The 20,684-nt window shown below is 41.3% G+C and overlaps 1 protein-coding gene across 3 annotated transcripts in view; it reads left to right on the top strand.

Annotated features, from left to right (window-relative positions):
- The window catches only part of AUTS2 (activator of transcription and developmental regulator AUTS2), a 1,104,663-nt gene that overhangs the window by 108,064 nt on the left and 975,915 nt on the right, over positions 1–20,684 (top strand). The window lies entirely within an intron of this gene.

Here is a 20,684-nt window from a genome sequence, read left to right as displayed (position 1 = left end):
GTTGGCCCGATGAGCTCTGTGTTTGTGGCCCCTTGTAGAAACTTCACAGTGTTTTAGCTGCTTCCTCTTGGGCGGGCATATGGCTTGGCCATAACTCTTAGGGGAGATAGGACAGAGAAGTGGACAGTGTTCTGGACTGTGTGGAGAATGGAGGCCAGAAGGAAGGGATGGAAGGGAGCAGAATGAAAGGAGAAAGCAATGATTTTAGATGTACTTTGCTTCAGGGTTTCCAGCAGTAGGGGAATATCTACTCCAGTAGTACGTAGAATTGGTGCTTTGGGAAGGGGGTGAAAATAGGTCTTCTGGAGTGTGATCTGGAGTGATTCCTTCTTGAAGGGGCGGGGGGAGCATAGATAATTGAAAGGCTCTTGTTCTGTCTGTCGTGTGTGTGTGTGTGTGTGTGTGTGTGTGCATATATATATATATATATACACACACACACACACACACACATACACTGTCCTTGTGTTTGCTAATTATAGGGCAGTTGGATAGAGTTCATCCACTGTTTTAATCTTCTGGTATGATTAAGTAACAGACCCATGTCCTGGGTAGCATGAGAATCTTTTTGTCCCTGCCAATGAAGGAGGCCAAAGATGGCATTTGAACTTTGACTCTCCAGTTTAAATTAATAAAATGTGTTGGGAGCCTATTATGTGCCACGTACATCACATGGACATGAGATGTGTCATCTAAAGGCTAATTGTTAAGACAGTTTATATTGCTCTGGATATACTTCCACTAGTGTATTTCTCATGTATGACAAAGATTATCATTGAAACTTACATTAACAATTATCATTTAAAACTAGTCAAATGTTACCCATTCTTTCTGAGAATGTAGGGGCATCTCAGGATCTTTGGTGAGTGTATTTGTTTCCTGTTTGCTGTTGTAACAAATTACCACAAATGTAGTGGCTTTTTAAAACAACACAGATTTATTATCTTGCAGTATGTAGGTCAGAAGTCCAACATGAGTGTCCCTGGGCTGAAATCAAGGTGTCAGCAGAGTGGTGTTTCTTCCGGAGGCTGTAGGGAGATTCTGTGACCTCTGGTTTTCAGCTTCAGGAGGCCTTTGCATTCGTGTCGTCCTTTCTTTCATCTTCAGAGCCACTGACAGAAGATTAAGTCCTTCTCTCGATGCCATCTCTCTTTTCCCCACTTCTGTAGTCGTATCTTCCTCTTCTATTTAAGAACCTTTGAGATTATATTAGCCCCACCTGGAAAATCCAGGATAATCCCCTTGTTTTAAGATTTGCTGACCAGCATCCTTAATTCCACCTATAACCCTAATTCCCCTTTGTTCTATAACACGATACATTCACAGGTTCCAGGAAGTAGGACGTTTGACATCTTGGGGAGCCATAATTTTACCTTCTACAGTAGTGGGGAGCTTTTCCAAATTTTGCTGATTCCCCTACTCAAGTGAAATTATATAATGCCCCCCTTCAATCCTTTGCATAATGAATTATTACTTGTGACTGTGTCCTGTGTATGTGAGTGGTGGGAGGCTTCACATTCATTGCCTTCAGTCCTCATACCTCTTCATTGTGATAAAACCCTAGCCGCCTAAACATTTAATGATTAATTAGTTTTGTAGATTCTCGGTGTTGGAAAGAAGCTAGAGGTCCGCGTGACCAGCATGCGTTGCAGGGGCTTGCAAATGCACTATTGTGTCTCTTCCACATGGCTGTCCCACCTTGCTGACATTCTGTTGAACAGCTCCATTTTTCTGTCAGGAAGTTCTTGCTATATATTGAGGGAAAGTCTGTCTTTTTTAAGTGTGTAGAACCTATTGGTTCTTTCTTGTTTTACTCTCTGGGGTCATATTGAATAAATCTAATTTCCTCTTTCACACTTGAAGCCCTTGAGATTTTTTTAAAAAGACAGCTATCGTATCCCCCAAGTATTCTGACTAAAAATTCTCAATATCTTCAACTGGGTCTCACTTAAAACTGTTTCGAGACTTTTTTCCATCCTGGTCACTCTCCTGAGTATGATACAACACGCAGAAGTGGGGACTGAAGGATGATTTAATAGGAGCCTTTAAATGCCAGGGGAATTGTCATACAGAGGAGGCTGGTAAGATCTTTGCCATCACCACGGAAACAAGAGATCACAGGCTTATATTGTGGCTAAAGAGATTTAGGTGTCAGGAAACCTGTCTTAACCTCATGGATTGAGATAGTGCAAAGGACTGCCGTGGGAAGTTGAGGGATCTTTTGCCCTAGAGATGTATAAGACAAGCCTTTAACCTCACAACTCATTTATTTTGTATAAGAGATTTTGCTTTTAGTTAAATGTTCTGCTTAAAGTATTCTTGTCATCACTTGTCATCTGTGCCTGATGCCCGGATTTCCCTCTTGTGTTGGTTCATTGGATGTAAGGCATCGTCATGACTGCTGTTAATCACAGGGGGAAGGAATATGGTTCAGGGCTTTATGAAGGAAGGGAAACAGTGGCGTAGCTCAGGATAATTAATAGCAAGCGGAGTGACAGTTTGATTCCCTGGTAGGGACCCTGGCATTGTTGAAGGAAAAAATCACTTTATTCTTTCATAGAGAGAGGCAGCTGTAATTCTGGTTGGATGGAATCCAATTAAAAGGAACTGACATGCAAATTGATGATCAGACAGTGTGAGCATAGAAAAAGTCCAAGAAGAGTTCTGTAAGAAGTGGCAGCGAACAGTGTAAGTGATTTGGCATGGTAATGTGCGTAAGAAAAATGGAAACATATGGGTTGGCTACCTGAGCAATTATAAGTCTGGAATCTCAGCCGGGAGAGAGCAGGAGATTGGTTTGTTTGGTGGGTTTATAGTTACTAAACTTTTAGACATTTTGTTTAGTTGAGGCATATACATTTTGGGAATTACAGCCTTTCACAACGGAATGATTATAAATCAACCCTTGAGGGTTATAGGTTTCCAAATTGGTGGTGGTTAAATATAATATTCCCAAGAATATAGGATGGGAATCCAAGCCTGGCTCTTGCAAAGAAGATCTCATGGTACAGATACACGTCACCTGACCTCATGATGTGTCCTCAAAGATTTGTGTGAGAATTGACTCCTAAATTTAGGCTGAAATAAGAGAACTTGCCATTTATAGTAATGCTATTATGAATCATTTTCTAAAGTGAAAAATCCTTTTATAACCAAAGTCATGCCCAATTTATCTTTTGAGTAAATTCATAAGTCCGTGTATTAGGTTTGCTTAAACAAAGGTATTTTTCTTTGAAATGAAATAATTATAGGGACATGTAACAGTTAAGCTTTAGAGTAACAGGAAAAAAAATGGGCATAATTTTGTAAGAAGTCAGTATATTGCTTTTTAGGGAGGAAAATTCTGCTTAAGAAGTCAGGTAGCTTCTGCTGCTATTACAGGAGGAGAAGGCTGCCCAGCATATTGCTGGAGATTTATTAGGATCTTTTGGGAACTGCAGCAGAAATGGCTATGAAATGTTTTGAAGAAGGAGCAAATAGGACCACAGCATTTACTAGGCTTTATTCAGAGGAAAGCTGAAGGAGGTGAAGTGGAGTTCACCCTGAGAGAGCCTTGGAAGACTGAGAAGCTCAGAGAAGACTTGTAGGGACGGCAGCAGCGACAAGAAGAGCTCAGGGTACTGTGGGCAGTGCTATCATTCAGCATGACAGCACCCAACTGTGATTATAGCAAGGAAGGTCGCCAAAGCGGGTGCAGAATGACCAGGGTCAGTTTTTGTTGGTCCAGGGGCAAGTAGTGGGCTGCATGTCCTATAGGCCCCATGATGTTTTGCCTCCTGCTGTCACTGGGCTCAGGTACCCCAGCAGCCATGCACTCTACCCAAGGCTGTCACCATTACTTTGCACTCTGCCTGGAATGCTCTTAACCTCAGGGCTCCCTCCCTCACTTGATTGGGGTTTTGTGCTAGAAATCTTTCCCGATGATCTAGAGAAAGCACTCTCTCTTCCCTCACGCTGCTTTATTTTTCTTCATAGCGGTCATTTCCCCCTCAAGCATGTGTTTATTTGTTAAATGTTTTTCCCTTTTCTCTCCATCAGAAGTGAGTTCCATGAGAGTTGAGGCCCAGAGTGCTTCTCAGCACCATATTCCTAGGCCCTAATCTGTAACAATTTGTGCAGGCGATTTTTAGGTAGTCTCTGCACCTGTCGCTATGATAAGAGCTGGGGATGAGAAGAGGAATGTAGGACTCTGTTGCTGTCCTGTATTACATAATATATTATATAATTATAATAGTTCTAATACCTTGAGCACAGAGTGCTGCGAGCTTTGAGAAATAAGCTGGGGATAGTCACCGTAAAACTAGATCTAGAGTGATCCCCAGGAGGTTTGGTGGTCAAGACAAGGAAGGACATCGTAGGCTGACAAAAGAGGTTGAATGGAGTTGGAGAGATTTAGAAACGAATTTTGTGTTTGGAAGTCCTTGAGTGAGTTCAGTGTGGCTGCTAGAGCACAGGTACATGGTGAAGCATGGCAGAGAGGACTGGGATGTGTGTTTGGTAGGAACATTCCCAACACTTGTAGGTTGATACCTAATTGGGGAATTTTTTTAAAAAATATTTTTTTTATTTATTGGGGGGGGGGGCAGTGAGCAAGCACGGGGGCAAGGAGAGGAGGGGCAGAGGGAGAGGGAAAGAAAGTCCCAGGCAGATTCCATGCTGAGTGCAGAGCCTGATGTGGGGCTTGATTTCACCACCCTGAGATCCTGACCTGAGCCAAAACCAAGAATCAGAGCCTTAACCCGCTGCATCACCCAGGCACCCCTAACTGGGGAAATTTTTGAAAGGACTTTGGACCTTATCTTTTGGGAAGTGGTGAGCCCTAAACTCTTTTTTCCTTTTTTCTTTTTCAAGTTTTTATTTAGATTCCAGTTAACAAAGTTCATTTATTGATTTTTTAAAGATTTTATTTATTTATTTGTCAGAGAGAGAGAGCACACAGGCGGGGGGAGTGGCAGGTAGAGGGAGAACCAGGCTCCCCATACAGCGGGGAGCATGATGTAGCATGATGTAGGGCTCAATCCCAGGACCCTGGAATCATGACCTGAGCTGAAGGCAGATGCTTAACTGACAGAGCCACCCAGGCGTCCCAGTTAACAGAGTTTAATATTAGTTTCAGGTGTAGGATTTAGTGATTCATCACTTAAATACAACACCCAGTGCTCATTACAAGTGCCCTCCTCGATACGTAGCACCCTTTCAACCCATCCCACCCACTTCCCCTCCAGCATCCTTCAGTTTGTTCTCTATAGTTAAGAGTCTGTTTTCTGGTTTGCCCCTCTCTCTCTCTCTCTCTCTTCCCTATGTTCATCTGTTTTGTTTCTTAAATTCCACATATGAGTGAAACCATATGGTATTTGCTTTTCTCTGACTTATTTTTGCTTAGCATAATATGCTCTGGCTCCATCCATGTTGTTGCAAATGGCAAGATTTCATTCTTTTTGATGGCTGAGTAATATTCCACTGCATACTTACACACCACATCTTCTTTATTCCTTCATCAGTTGATGCACATTTGGGCTCTTCCCATAATTGGCTATTGTTGATAATGATGCTATGAACATTGGGATGCATGTATCCCTTTAGATCAGTATTTTTGTATCCTTTGGGTAAATACCTAGTAGTACAATTGCTGGATCATAGGGTAGTTGTATTTTAAACTTTTTTTAAAAAAAGATTTTATTTATTTGAGAGAGAGAGAAAGTGAGCCAAGTGTGTGATTAGGCAAGGAGCAGAGGGAGAGGGACAAGCAGACTCTGCATTGAGCACAGAGTCCCACAAGGGGCTCGACCTCACTGCTCCCAAGATCATGACCTGAGCCAGAATCAAGAATTGGATGCTCACCTGAGTGAGCCACCCCGGTGCCCCTCTATTTTAAACTTTTTGAGGAACCACCGTGCTGTTTTCCAGAGTAGCTGCACCAGTTTGCATTCCCACCAACAGTGTACGAGGGTTCCCCTTTCTCTGTATCCTCGCCCATAGCTGTTGTTTCTTGTGTGGTTAATTTTAGCCATTCTGACAGGTAGGTGTGAGGTGATATCTCATTGTAATTTTGATGTGTATTTCCCTGATGATGATGAATGATGTTGGAGCCTCAAACTCTTTAAGCTGGAAAGCATCACTATCCAAAAGATAGTGCTGAGGATGAATGGAAGTGGGACGGGTGTACAGGCAAAGGTAGGATGTAGAGCAGGGGTGGATTTGGTTTTCCCAACTTTGAAATGCATGAGAAAGTTTGAGGTTGAAAGACCCGAGCATGAAAAGCAATCCTCTTTGTTTATGGATGTGTAGTGATGTAGTGTGGAGGTGGAGGAGTGTTTTTCAGTATAGGTAAAGCTGGATCGTTGGGACAAGGAGAAGAAAATGCTCTTTTAGTTCATAGAATAGAAAAGTTTAATTGGAAAATGCCTTGGCATACAGATAGGAATTCTCATCTCGCGTCTTGTATTTAGCAGCTGTGTGACCTTGGACAGTTAATTTAACTGTTTCCCTTTCAAGGGTGGACTTTGTTGATATGCTTACACTGTGGATGTGCAAAACAAATATGATATTTGGGAAATTATATTAAAATTCCCTTTAGAAGTATTAGGTAATGTTAGGAGTCCTTTGCTTTAAGAGAAACACATCTGAAGAGAGTAGAACTTGAATCGTCTCAAAAAAAAAAAAAAAAAGAGGAAAGAAAAGGGAAAAGAAAAGAGAGAGAAAAACAGATATGGAATTGCTTTTTTCCTGGAATATGGTATCACCAGAGTGTCAGAGCCACTTACACCCTGAGAAAAACATGACTGTTTCCAAGAGGTGGCCTGTGCGGTTTTTAAAGCAGGCATTAGAGGAGCGACTTTTTGCTGCTTGTATTCTACATGTCAAAACACGTTCTGTTTCAGCAGTTGGTGAGAGCTACTGTAGGGCCGTGCGAAGCAGGCAGGAGGCTTTGATCCTGTGAGATGTGCTCCTGCTTAGGAGCCTGCAGGTCACAGCACTCTGCGTTCTGAAGGGCTGGGTATCAGACAGGTGGGCACTTTATCCCGGTTTTTACTGCCTTCATCATTCCCAGCAGCTCCTGTAGGGGGTCCAATGACCCCCTTCAGCCTTGGTCATTTGGAGTTGCCAAATTGTAGTCTTGTGTATATACGGAACGTTACATCGGCTGTGTGGTTCTCTGAGATCTTTTTAGGAAACCTTCCATTTTGGAATGTTCTCTCTTTGAGAAGGGGGAAGGAAAGGAGTGTTTTATGATGATTGCTTTGAAATAGGTCCATTTGTAGAGTCTTACCTCAGGCAAAGGACAGAATAACTTTGTGGTTAATACTAAGTTCCTAGAGTCCGACTGCCTAGGTCCAATTACAGCTTTCCCACTTACTAGTTACGTGACCATGTGAGAGTTACTTAGTTTTCCCATCTGTAAAATGGGGGATAGTAGTAGTACCTACCTGCCCATGGGGTGATTGTGAGGACTGCATGAGTAACCATATGTGAACCATTTAGGTCAAGGACTAGTAAACAATATATGCTCTCGAAATGTTAGCTGGTGTGAGTTCTGGCTTTCTCATAGCCATTGGCATTTCTAAGGATTTGCAGGAAATCCTCAGATGAATCCTGGATGAAGCCAAGCCTTTTCTGCTTGCTCTGTCTGAAAGAGACTTATTGGCAGAGTGCTAGAAATGATTCAGTGGGTAAGTGGTGGACTGTGGAGCTCCACACCTCAGTCTACCGGCGTTGGATAAGAAGCATCTCATTACACTCTAATGGTAGCTTGGTGAAATGGATGAGTAGTCTCAGTCTACCTCCTCAGGCAGCGACAGAAGTCAAGCCAAGCATCCTGGAATGTCTGGGAACCACCTGGAGAGAGGATAGAAGTCTGCAGTACAGTTGTAGGGGATGGATGAGTGGGACCCAAGAGCGTGGCTTGTGTTGATTCCGGCAAGCAGAAGGGGTCTCCAGGGTATTCCTGAGTGTAGACAGGGGATCCTGGTAAACTGGGGGGCAGAAATCATTCAACAGGAGGAGTCAGACCACTTGGACGAACCCCTGACTTGCCGCCGACATTGTTTGTCACATCCCTGTGGGGGATTCACATTTCCTCTCTGACCCTTAGTTTGTCATCTAATCTAAACCGATTAGATGAATTCTTGACTCCTATTCTCTTCCGGGCTCTGTGATTTCACAGTTTCACTGGCTTTCAAGAACTGTGCGAAGTAGGGAGTGTTGCAGAACAACCTGCTGTTAGACCTTGGCCTGTGTGAACCTTCAGTTTTGTTTTTTGTTATTTCAAAGAAGTTCCTGTTCAGAAGACTACGAAGCATTTCATCATTGGTCTTGTGAGGGAGTTGTCTCTTTAATCTCTCACGTTTCCTTTTTCCCTACAAGTGGTATCCACAGGCCTGCTGTTGTCTTGTGCTCTCTGGATCAGCACTTTTTGCAGAGAAATGGAAACATTGCACTTTTGAAGACACAGAAAGCAAAAACTGTAGCATCAGGATTCAAGGTTACAGAATTGGTTAACTTTCTGGTTTGTTTTGCTGAGCTGAATGAAAAGGATGTGATTGAATGTTACTGCTTAGGGATAAATATTAATAACCACAAAAATCCCCCAGTGGTAATTTTTTTTCCTCTTTGCAAAGAATTTCAAATTATGGTCTAGGACTTGGATTATTATTATCACCTGAACATGAGTGAGAAATATGAAGCAACTGGATAAAAGACTTGGTGGGAGGGGAGCAGCTCTTTCAGTATACATGTCTGGAGAGGAGATTTGTTAGTTGGGACACGTAAATATCAAGCAAGTGCTCTCGACTTTTAGAACGTTAGCAAACGGAAGTCATATTAGAAAAAAGTAGTCAAAGTAAAAATTTTTAAAGATTTAAGAACCTAAGTAGTTTTCTCTTTTTCTTTCTTCTTTTTTTGTGACTTCACCAGGACATGAACAGAAACAAAATATTTTGTTTTTTAAAGATTTATTTATTAATTTTATAGAGAGGGAGAAAGACAGTGAACAAGCACAAGCAGGAGGGACCGAGGGAGTGGGAGAGAGAATCCCAAGCAGACTATGTGCAAAGTACAGAGCCCAATATGGGGCTCAATCCCACGACCTGTGCCCCAGAACCAAAGCGTTTTAAACTTTAATATTCCACAAAGAATCTTTTAGGTTAGGTTTGAGAGTTCCCAGTAATACCCAGGTAGATCTTCACTGCAACTCAGAATAAACTTATATATATATAGTCACTTTGTTGTTGGTGGTGGTTTTGGGTTTTTTTTTTTTTTTTTTTTTTTGGCCCTCTATCCTACCTGACTTCAGGGCAAAGGAGGTATGGTATTGGTATTTATTTATAAAATCAATTTAAATATATCAAACGCTTATTGTAATCAGGATTTACTAATAAGAGTTGGTGCCTCCCCTCATGGAGTCCACCTGTGTGAGGCACAAAAGTTCAAAAAGTAAACATTATTATCATGCAAATATATGTCTGTGAGAGTGTGATAGGCCTGCTGTTGTTTCCAGCCGACTGCCTATGGCAGGGTGTGCAAGTGCTAGAGATAATCATTAAGTACTTTGGGAGCAGGGAAGAGGGGACAGACACAGCTTGGCGAGAGATCAGAGAAACCTTCATGAAGGCGGTAACATGAGGATGATGTTTCAGAGGACAGGAGAAGGTGTATGCCCTGTACACAGGCAGGGTTGACATTCTGGGGAGAGATACTGGCGTGAGGACATTGGAGATACCTGACCCCTTTTGAGGTCCTAAAAGTAAGTGCAGTGTTGCCAGTGGGAGGAGTTTGTCTTAAGGGGCAGTGGAAAATGGGAGTCAGAGTGTAGGCTTTTGGAGGGCTGGTCTGCTCAGACTTGAGGGGAAGGTGTACTTGGGGAGTTGTGTTCTGGGAACAGTTGCCAGCTCTCCCACATTCCAGTGTCTCCTGAAATAGGTGTTCACTGTGATGTGGAAATACCAGGATCGGATCAGTTCATCAATATCCAGTTAATGTACATGCAGAATTTGGGCAGCAGGGTGCAATGTAGAGGGTGTTAGGTGAGAATATTGGATATGCACAATTCCAGTCTTAGTTTGCACAAGAAGTCATTGTGATGCTCACCGCTGGAGAGCCCAAATGAGGAAGGTGCAGGGAGAGATGTTAGATTAGCCATTGTAATATCCGTACCCCCCCCCCCCCAAAAAAAAGCAGTGGTTCTCAGTTTAGCTACAGATTGAAATCACCTGGCTCAAAACCATTTTAGGTACAATGTACACATAGTGAAATGCACACATCTCAGTGCACAAACCAGTGAGTTTTGACTACGAAACATGTGTAACCCACATACTCATCAAGTTAGAGAACATAATCATGACCTGAGAAAGTTCTTCAGCCCTCCTTTTTAAGCAGTTCCGTCCCAGCCTCCCAGAGGCATCCACCCTTCTGCTTCCCGTCAGCATAGCTTAGTTTCTACCTGTTTTGAACTCCCGTGAAGTTGGAATCCTACCGTATGTATTTTACTGTGTGGCTTCTTTTGTTAAACATGATCCTTTTGAGATTCTTCAACGTGGTCACATGTATCAGTTCTTTTTAAATTGGTGAGTAGTATTCTGTTGTATAGATACCACGCAGTTTGACCTTTTATTTCCCTATTCATTGTCATTTGAATTGTTTCGAACTTTGGGCTATTAAAAATAAAGCTGTAATGATCCATATTGTACAAGGTTTTTTAATGGACGTAGTTCTTCATTTCTGTTGTGTAGATGTCTAGGATGGGAACTGTGGGGTTGTAAGGTATGCGAGTATATGTTTGACTTTGTAAGAAACTGCCAAGCAGTTTTCCAAAATGGTTGTCCCAGTTTACGTTCCCACCAGTATTGCCTTAGAGTTCTGGTTGCTCCATTATCTCAAAAATATTTGGTGGTGTCAAGTCTTTTTAATTCTAGCCGTTCTAGGGCGGATAAACTCTTATTATGGTTTTAGTTTACGTTTTCATGGTGACTAGTAGTGTTGAACATTATTTTCTTTTGTGTGGTGTTTGTTCCAGTCTTTTGACCATTTTAAAATTGGGTTGTTTGTATGTTTGCTACTGATTTATAGGGGTTCTTAAATATGCTGATACACATAGCTTGTCAGATGTACGTAATGAGAATGTTTCCCCCAGTCTGTGGTTGGCCTTTTCAAATTTCCTAATGGTGTTTTTGGCTGAGCAGAAGTTTTTAATTTTGATGAAGTCTTGTTTATCTTATTTTTCCCTTATGTGTTGCATGTCTTTTGTGTCCTCTCCAAGAAATCTTTGCTTACCTTATAGTATAGAAATATCTTCCCTTGTTTTCTTCTAGAAGTGTTATCTACATTTTGGTTTATGATTTTTGTGTGTGGTGTAGGTAAGAGTGAAGGTTCATTCCCCCCCCCCCCCCTTAATGTTCATCCAGTCGTTCTAGCATTATTGGAAAGACTTTCCTTTACTCGTTGAATGTATTTGGTGTGTTTGTTGAAAATCGGTTGCCTGTTTACTTCTGCTCATGTCTATGTATGGAGTCTCAGTTCTGCTCCATAGATAATATTTGTCTCTCCTTTTCCCAGTACCGCACTGTCTTCTTTACTCCAGCTTTATAGTAAGTGTTGAACTGCAATAGTGTGAATCCTCCCTCTTTGTTCTCCCCCCCACCCCCGCAAAGATTGTTTTGACTATTCTAGGTCCTTTGCTTTTCCACATAAAATTTTAGAATCAAATTGTCAACATTCTTAAAAACAAACACCTGGAGTACTTTATGAAATCCTATGATACCCATGCCAAACTCCATGCCAGTTAAATCAGAATCTTCTGGGGGTGGAATTCAGGTATTTGTCTCTTAAAACTCCTAAGTTATTCCGGGTGCAGCAAAGGTTGAGAACTAATGTGCTAATGGGGTTTCAGTGTGTGGTATGCCAAAAAAGAAATTCAGTAGTGGGTTACTGGGGTGGAACTCACCCTGGCGGAACGTCTGTGGGAGAGTTGAAGTGGGCCCCCAAATAGAAGAGATGGTTAGTGTTTATGGAAAAGGGGGGGGGGAGTTCTCCCTCAGAGGGCTTTGTAGAGGGAGTGAGAAGCTGTTGGGTCTAGGAAAGCCCTCCCCCCTCCACTGCCCATGGACTCCCATTGCCCAAGTGCTGCTTTTGGCTACCGTTCCTGATTCAGAAGGATAGCCTCACCCTAAACCTGTCACAAATGTGGGCTAAAAGCTAGTTACTTGAAAGTGAAGGAATGCTCTTGGTTGGTAAGGCATATACATGCATTGTTTTAGAGAATAGCTCTCCCCTGGATTAAGGAAGTTGTTTTGTGAAATCTGCATAATAATGGACTGGGTAGGCACATTCTAAAATAATTATGTGGGTTTTTGCTTTTTTTGAAGGTTCTCTGTCTTTTTAAATTTTAATGTCTTTAGGCAAACATTGATTCATCCATTCTTCCCATGGGTTGGTAGTTTGCTCAGAAGTGCTGCCTGCCTCCCCAAAAGGCTTTAAAGAAAAAAGGGACAAAAAGTTGCAATCAAATAACGTTGCTCATTGGGAACATATAAGTTCTGTGGGCTGGTAGGTGCTTGCTGTGGCTTTTTTTTTTTTTTAAACACATTTTCCTTCTTGAAGAGAGAGGTTGAACTAGTGAGCTGAGTCCCTCTTTCTGAGCTACAAGTTGCCTAAACAGCTGTAGAGAATTAATTTCAGTCAGAGCTAGCAGAGCTTTGATCTCAACTTTCTGCTCAGTGTTATGGAAAATCCTCTCTGGAAAATAGCTGGTATCTACCTGCTATGGGGATGTTACAAAATTCAGATGAACATTGGATTTTTGAGTGTTTTCCTAGTAGAAACAGCATGGAAAATCCTTTAGTGAGCCAGATTTTACAGTGCACACAGAAAGCAAGTATTGATGATATATTTATATTTGTGTGTGTGTGACATGTTGGTTGTGCTGTTCTTATTCCTAATAGAATTCAAAAATACCATGTCCAATCCACACGTCACATTTTTCTGTAAGGGGTGAGACATTTTAGCCAGGAAAAAGCCTTGATATTAGCAACTTTTGACTCTTCCATAAATACAGGTATTCTCTGCAAAGTGGGAAAGCAGGTGGGTGAGAGGAGAATTGCTTTCCTTTCTCTCTTACCTTTGTATGAAACAGCACACACACTTTCTTTTAATAACGTTTTTGTAACGAGAGAATAGCATTCACAGATTCCTCTTGAAGAAATCCCCCCATTCTTTTTTTTTTCCCTCATTTTTATACCTTTATTCTAGGATTTATCAGTAATGCACACATCACTTTTATGGCGGTGTGATCATAACAAATAATTTTATATTTTGCTTAACATTAAATAACATTTCTATGTTGCTGTAGTATCTTCATAATTAGTAATTTAATGGCTGCATAATAGTACATCAAATTGTGCAATGATTTACATTCTTATGTTGGAAGTTTTCAGTTTTGTGCCACAAAGAACTTACTTGTGCATACGATTCCCCCTGCCCCCTTAATTTCTTTGATAGATTTTTTGTTGTAGAATAATAACAGGGTGCCTTTTTGTTTTAAGGTTTTTATTAGTGTACAGTTTACACCATATACAGTCATCAGTGATACAAGGTGTACTTGTCTTGGAAATTATCATTTGTATTTTTAGGGATAAAAGCTACAGGATTTCTTTCATAACTGTATCTCTAAAAAGGCTATACCTCCCCTTTGTTGTTGTACACTAGTTTCAACCTCATTTATGTTGGCATTGTATTGGTTTATGGGTTGGAATTTTTTCCCCTGACAGGAGGTTTTTATATTACACATAGAGTAACGTTTGGCGATTTTTGTCACGAGTACTTTGTCCAGTTCCTTTTTATTTTAGTTTTTCAATATAAGGGAGTTCATGAGGTTGAATTTTTAAAATTTTCTTTTTTGACTACTTCTGTTGCCTGAAGATGAACAAACTCCTCGTCCTTTGAGAGGTATGATCAACACCCATGCTGCTCTTTATCTCCCAGTATTTCCTATGGTTTAATTAAAAGACCTTTCTTGGATCCATCTTCGTTTCTGTTGATTCATGTGTCCTCTTCTTAACCTGCAGTGCTACGAGGGAAGGTGGGTTAAATCAGGAGCTTGCGTTATTCACAGGTCTTGGGAGAGGAATAGAAACAGCCAGAATTCCTATCTTATCTTCCTGTAATGTCTACAAGTCTGTGTTTACTCCTCTTTAAAGCTGGGATGAGAATAACAAATGTACAGAGAATTTTTTTAATGCACTTAAGCCTTCTCTTAAGCACTGTTAAGAACCTCGGTTAGAAGTGTTTCAAATACCAAGTAGCTGTAACCTTTGATTAATATGTGCATCATCATTTCTTGGATTTTTCTCAGTAGTTAGAGACCACATGGGATCTTTGCTTTTCTCTGAAGCTAGCCACGGCCCTGTGACCTGTGGACTTGGGGATGTGGGTATAGAAAAACAATTGTAAACGGAGGTTGACAATCAGATATAGGCAGTATGTGAATCAGGTCTGAGTACTCGGTGAGGATTTGGGGGAGTAGATAATAAAAATGACTTCAGGAAATACAAGTCCTGGAGGCATGTGGATAGTGGATAGAAAAACATAAGCTTTTTTTTTTTTTTTTTTTTTTTTAAAGATTTTATTTATTTAACAGAGAGAGAGAGAGAGAGACCGCCAGTGAGAGAGGGAACACAAGCAGGGGGAGTGGGAGAGGAAGAAGCAGGCTCCCAGCGGCGGAGCCCGATGTGGGGCTCGATCCCAGGACCCTGGGATCATGCCCTGAGCCGAAGGTAGACGCTTAACGACTGAGCCACCCAGGCGCCCCAGAAAAACATGAGCTTTGACAGAAAGACTTATTTAACCCGGTCTTGTCACTTACTTATGTGACCTCGGGTAAGTCATTCAATCTCTCCAAACTCCATTTCCTCTGTTATAAAATGGGGATAATATTGATAAGTTGTTTAATTAAAAAAAGGCATATGAAATGCTCAAATGGTATCCTACCTGTGCCAAGCAAATGCCAAGGAAATTATAGTTGGTATTATTGCCTGTATTAACAGTTAACATTTGTATAACATTTATGACCTAAAGAGCCCTTTCACATGCTGTTTCTCATCTGTGGATCTGAGTGCTTTGTACAGAATGGTTTTTTAAATGTTCCGCTGGCTTTTTATTCATAGTCTCAAGAGGTGGTTCCCTTTACTTACTTGTATAGCTTGTGTACACTCAGTTGGCATTTGTCATGTACTTTCATGCCAATGTCTTATTACCTAAATCAAATTCTAAAGCCCTGTGTTAGTACAAAGGTTGTATCTTATTCATCTGCGTTGTTCCCGTACCGGAGCTGGGTCACAGAGTCCCTACCCACTGCTTTTGGAGCTCCAATCCGACCATTTATTATTTAAGTGACCAGAGGCAAGTCAGTCTCTGGCTTGCCAAGGCCACCCTTTCCTCATCTGTAAAATGGATAACAAATTTCTTGTGAGGATTACTTTAATCAATCCACTGGGAAGTAGATATTACAGATGTTTTTCTACACTGTGCTTAGCATGGTAGTTGGTGCTTAGAAGGTATATGTTCGCTGGAGTTGGAGGCTGATGGGAAGGCTGTGTGTACCCAAGTTGTACCTTTAGTATCAAGAGGCATTCATTTAAAACGTGATGATGGATCTTTGGGGGCTAGTTGTCATGCAGGCTAATTCATACTGTGGGACCCTTGCCTTTGAAATGTTTGCTTCTTGGAATCAAAAAGGTGGGGAGCATAGTCACACATAGGTGCTCAAAGCAGGTTCAGTGCTTTAAGCCTACCTTGCGGGAGTAACTGAATCTGTAATAATTACATATGGATTTTGGGTGTGTGGTCTCTGTGGTCACTCTGGAGGGCTGCACATGAGGCCTAACAGTCTGTGAACACTGGGGTATTGGCTAGCAGAATCAACTTTGTTTCCCCTGGAATTCTTTTTTCTGGTAGATCACAGGTGTATTTCTGTGTGTCTTTGGTTTACTTTTTTTTCCTTTCGAATCTGATTTTCAGACATGACAATGCTAAAATGTTGGCCGTGGTTGGTTTTAATAGGTAAGGCCCAAATTCTAGGTGTCCGTTTCTGTCTTGAGTAAAAGAATATTAAGTCATGCTGTGGAGGGGAAAAAAAAAAAAAAAAAGCTAAGGTATTTAATAAAAAGAAATCCCTTTGTTCATTTTGGAAAATGGTACTTTTGTAATCCCCTAAGAGACAATTTATTATATTCTGACAGTATCTGAATAGTCAAAGAAAGCTTGATGTCTCAGTTTAAATTTATTTTTCCTGGCACAGTTTTTATTCTGTAAGACTTGTACCTTTAGGAAAAGGATGTTGTTTCTCATGGGGAAAAGAAGAGCCTAGTGGACAGAGAAGGGTGAAGGGTGTTATTGCCTTGGATGTAGAGTGGTGTGTAGTTTATACTTAAGGATGTCTCTGAGAAGAACAGCCAGTTTAGCCACTTGATTTTGCTGATTATGGAGTACGTGGTGTGTTTTCACCTGGTCCATTCTGTCAAGTCCTATGTATTCCTTTGGGATATGGGGGAATTGGCTTTGCCTTATGTGACGTACACAAGTGACATGTGTCATTTCCTTTCCTAAGAGAGGTAGAGATGACAGGCTTCTTTCAGGTAATCACTGTTGGGGGCTGGGACATGGGAGCCTCTGGTGTTTCCCTCAGTTTAGTTGTGGGTGGCAAATTTGATGAAAAAGCTGAGAGGGAACTAGTTTTTTAAAGCTATGATATAGCCCCATGTGATTAAGCCTTTGGTGGCCTTTTAAATACAGAAGTAACTTGCATTAGGAACTTTGATATCCAAGAGTCTTTGATTTTATGAAGACTGGAAACATCACGACCAGTTGTCAGTATTTTGGTCGTATTCCATGAGTGTCCCCTCAGTCCTCTTTGTAGAGAGAGTTTGAATGTGACCCTGAAGAACCCTTCCTCTGAGGAGGTAATAGTCAAGGCTATAACCTCCACACCATTTAAAGAAGCATTTCGTAGCGAAAGAGAGCACCTCTTTGGGGGTATTTCTTAACAATGAGATGTTAACTTATTCAAAGTTTTGGTTCTTTGTTTCTGTTTTGTTTACACTGTCCATGACTCGGCTACACTGTGTAAATAGTACCCTGTAGAGAATGTGCCTCACAGATAAACTACTGGGCGGGTGTATTGTCCTTTCCTTGTCCAAACAGCAAGGTGTTCCTAGACTTGGGCAACAGGGAGTCTCTCAACATCCAACAGGGTTAAAACATACTTCCTGCCGTTTGTTTATCTTCTTTGGGGTTCCTTAGTAGCAAATCCCAAGCCACTCACCTTTTCCAGTAGTATTAATGTTCTAAGAGGGGCTATACATTGTATTAAAGTCAGGGTAGTTCTCCACGGGAAGGCTGGTTTTTAAATGAGACTTATTCAGCCTCTTTTTAGCTGGTGTTTCATTACCACCAAGGATTTATAATGCAATAGCTCTGAGGCAGAGCTAGTGAGAATGCCAGCTTCGCTAATATTTAGAGTCATAAAATTCTGGATATTGGACAAGCTCTTAATTACTCTGAATCCGTCTTTGTCTTAATAAAAGTTGGATTGTACCCACTAAAACAAGATGGCTGTGTTTGCATTAATCTCCAAATGTAGGTTAATACCTTTTTAAAAGCTGTCTCTTAGACAAGAGACTTGAAAATTAATTTCCCATTTTCAGCTTAAGATGAAGAGCTCTTGCACGTGTGGAGTTTGAAGGGCTGCCATTTTTCTGATGCTGTAGATTCAGGTGCCAGTAATAACTCCCTGTTCCTCTTTAGTTTTTTTTCTTTTTTTTTCTCTTTTTAATAGCTGAAGAAAAAAGTCTTCTGGTGCTTTGGGGACTTGTATTATTATTATTATTATTATTATTAATTATTATTATTTTAAAATTCGCTTCAAAGTAAATAGATGGAGTTCTGTTTTGTCAGTGGAGTATGAATCACTGGGGATGGGGTGGCATGATGAAGCGCTAGTTAATGGGAATCCTATGATAAGCCATTGCTGGAGAAATTTGGATTTTATACGTGTCACTGCTACCAAGCTTAGTTATTTTGACATTTTTTCATCCTATAATGTCTAAGCACTTACTTATTGGGGGGTTTCCCCATTATGGTAGGTTCTTAACTTCTTCAAGTACAAGATAGAAACTTTTACTTTTTTTTTTTTTTTCAGGGGGTTCTCCGGAGCGTCTAGTGCTATGTAACCACTTAACACCACTAATTCCAGGATTCATTTAGGTGCTACAGATGGTCAATGAGATTATAAGGACTCTGGAAAGATTTTTATATAAATTGAGGTCTTCTTAGTTGAAAGTCTCTGACACACTAATTTCTCTTGCCTGGTTTCAATGCAGGAGTATCCAATGTGCTATATTAACCAGATTCTACTTCAATTATCAGTGGGGCTTTGGGGCCCAGGGAATTCGGACTTTAAGAAGGAGAAGTGGAAACCAATATAATCACAGGAAAGAGAACAAGTCATCCCTCTTCCTCTTGTCTTGTTAAAGCTACAGGTATTAAAAGTCTCATTTTCTTGCATTTCAGTATATTTTATAGACATTTATGATAAAATATTTATGTAATAGGTAAGAACAACACATGGCATTTTTAATACAGATTTCTAGGCATCTCCCCCTGGAAATTCCAATTCAGTAGGTATGGGATATAGGTCCCAGAAATCTGATTCTAATGATCAGGCACATTTCATATTCAGAAAACTCCCATTTTTGTCCTCCAGAAGCTCCAGTTCTCCATGGACAATTTGTAGGATATACTTTTTTCCTTCTTTGTCAAGTCTTTTGACACAGTAGGATTTTGTGAGGGGATGTCTTCCAGTAGAACCTTTTGCAGAAACGTTATGGAGGACACCGCTGCCAAAACAGGCACTTCAGTACATAGTTTTTGGATTCATAATGGCAAACGAATGAAGAGGCAACTAGACGGGCAGGTGCCCCAAATCTGTCATTGCGAAGAATGGAACTGGAGAGTCAGACCTGAGCTTGAAGGGAGTTAGGTGAGCTCTGTGCTCTCCTCAAAGGCTTGCAGAGTTATACTGTGGAGGAGGGGGTCATGCTTCTGGTGGTCCCACAGAGCAGACCTGGGACTAGCAAGTGGATGTCGTGGGGGCTGAACACAAAGAAATAGGTGCAATGGAGGGGACCAGGGGGGGAACTGGAAGCCTTTATAAGATCCTGCTTTTACCTTCTCAGTGTTTGTAGCCCATGGAACTATTGTTTTTCTCCAAAGAAATCGGATTTAGACTACCAGTTAATAAGAGGAATGGATGGAAGCCGACTGAGGGGCGAATTAGGCCTGTCTCCTCCCCAAAACTTGTAGGACCCTTCACTAGCAGCCTGGGACTCCCCAGAAGTGGCTGCAGACAGCAATGCATCGTGGTGAGTGGAGGTGGCCGTGCAGCCTCTCACATTGAGTGTGTGAGCTCCAGAAGGGCTGGACCTTAGGAAGCTTACGGCTGTAGACCGGCAGCCTAAGGGGCTGGCTCCCCGGGCAGGGCTTACTGAAATGGTGGTCGAATGAGGAATCAGGAGGAAGTTTGTATCTCACATTTAGTGCTGATTGAGAAGATGTCTAAGGTCCTCTCTTACTTAGAATGTCTGTGATATCTGCTTCGAAGATGAAGTCTGAGATCTCAGCGTGGATGACCCATGGCAGAAATAGTGAAATTCTCTAGGCACACCAGTTGGGGAACCTGCTGGATGCCGATTTGACTTGGGTATTTCTTATGATTTTCAGTTGTGGTATGTTGCTGTTCTCAGAGAGAAAGGAGAATTTGTTGTAGGTTTATGGCCTAGATTAATTGGGATATTTTGTGAAGCCTCTGAAGTGTTATCACTTCATCTTTATCCTTGCCTGCTATTATGCATGGGAAGCATTTGAATTATTTTAGAGAAGATGTAAATTTGCTTGTGTTATCCAGTGTCAGCTTAAAGCTGATTAGCATTTTGCATCACCTTTGCAGCTCATAAATCATCCACTTCCCTTCTCAGTGAACAAGCCATAAGTCAGCAAGGCAGCACCTGCTGTAGGCCCAGCCGCTACTTGTCCTGTGATTTAGAGAACACTCCAGGCTCTCTCTGGGCCCCTTTGTGGTTTGATCTATGGTAAGCCTTCACCTATATGGGAAATGAATAGAGACTCTTAGTGGATTTTTCCCAGAGAGGTCCTGTGGGTTATTCTGGACAGGAGAGGTCCTCAGATACACAATCCATGCCTGGTACAGCCACAGGTATGGTTCATTTGACCTATTTGGTATGTAAAAAATCTTGGAGGCAGTTTCCAACACTTAAAAATCAGGAAATTTCACATAAAAATCCAGATTTGGGTTTATTCTTGGCAAATCAGAAGGTCTAGCAGAACCAGACTGTGCTCCATGCTGAGCTCCAACTGGTACTGAGAGCCGGTGTGTGCTAGAGAAGGGCCAGGCTTTCTACTTTGCTGTAGAATCTGCCCCTCTTCAGTTTTTCTATGGAGTGAGCCAACTTTCCTCAAGGTCCTACATTTATAGATATTTGAATTTGACACCCGGCTATAACATGAGCCTTTTTTTTTTCTTTAAGCAATCATAACCATTTAACTTGATTGAATAACAAGAGGCTAACATTTATGGAGCCATAATTAAGGTACAGTATGCTGTGCTAAGTTCTTCTATA

Source organism: Ursus arctos, unplaced genomic scaffold (genome assembly GCF_023065955.2).
Source record: "Ursus arctos isolate Adak ecotype North America unplaced genomic scaffold, UrsArc2.0 scaffold_2, whole genome shotgun sequence".
Taxonomy (NCBI): Eukaryota; Metazoa; Chordata; class Mammalia; order Carnivora; family Ursidae; genus Ursus; species Ursus arctos.
This window is presented reverse-complemented; position numbering and strand designations above follow the sequence as displayed.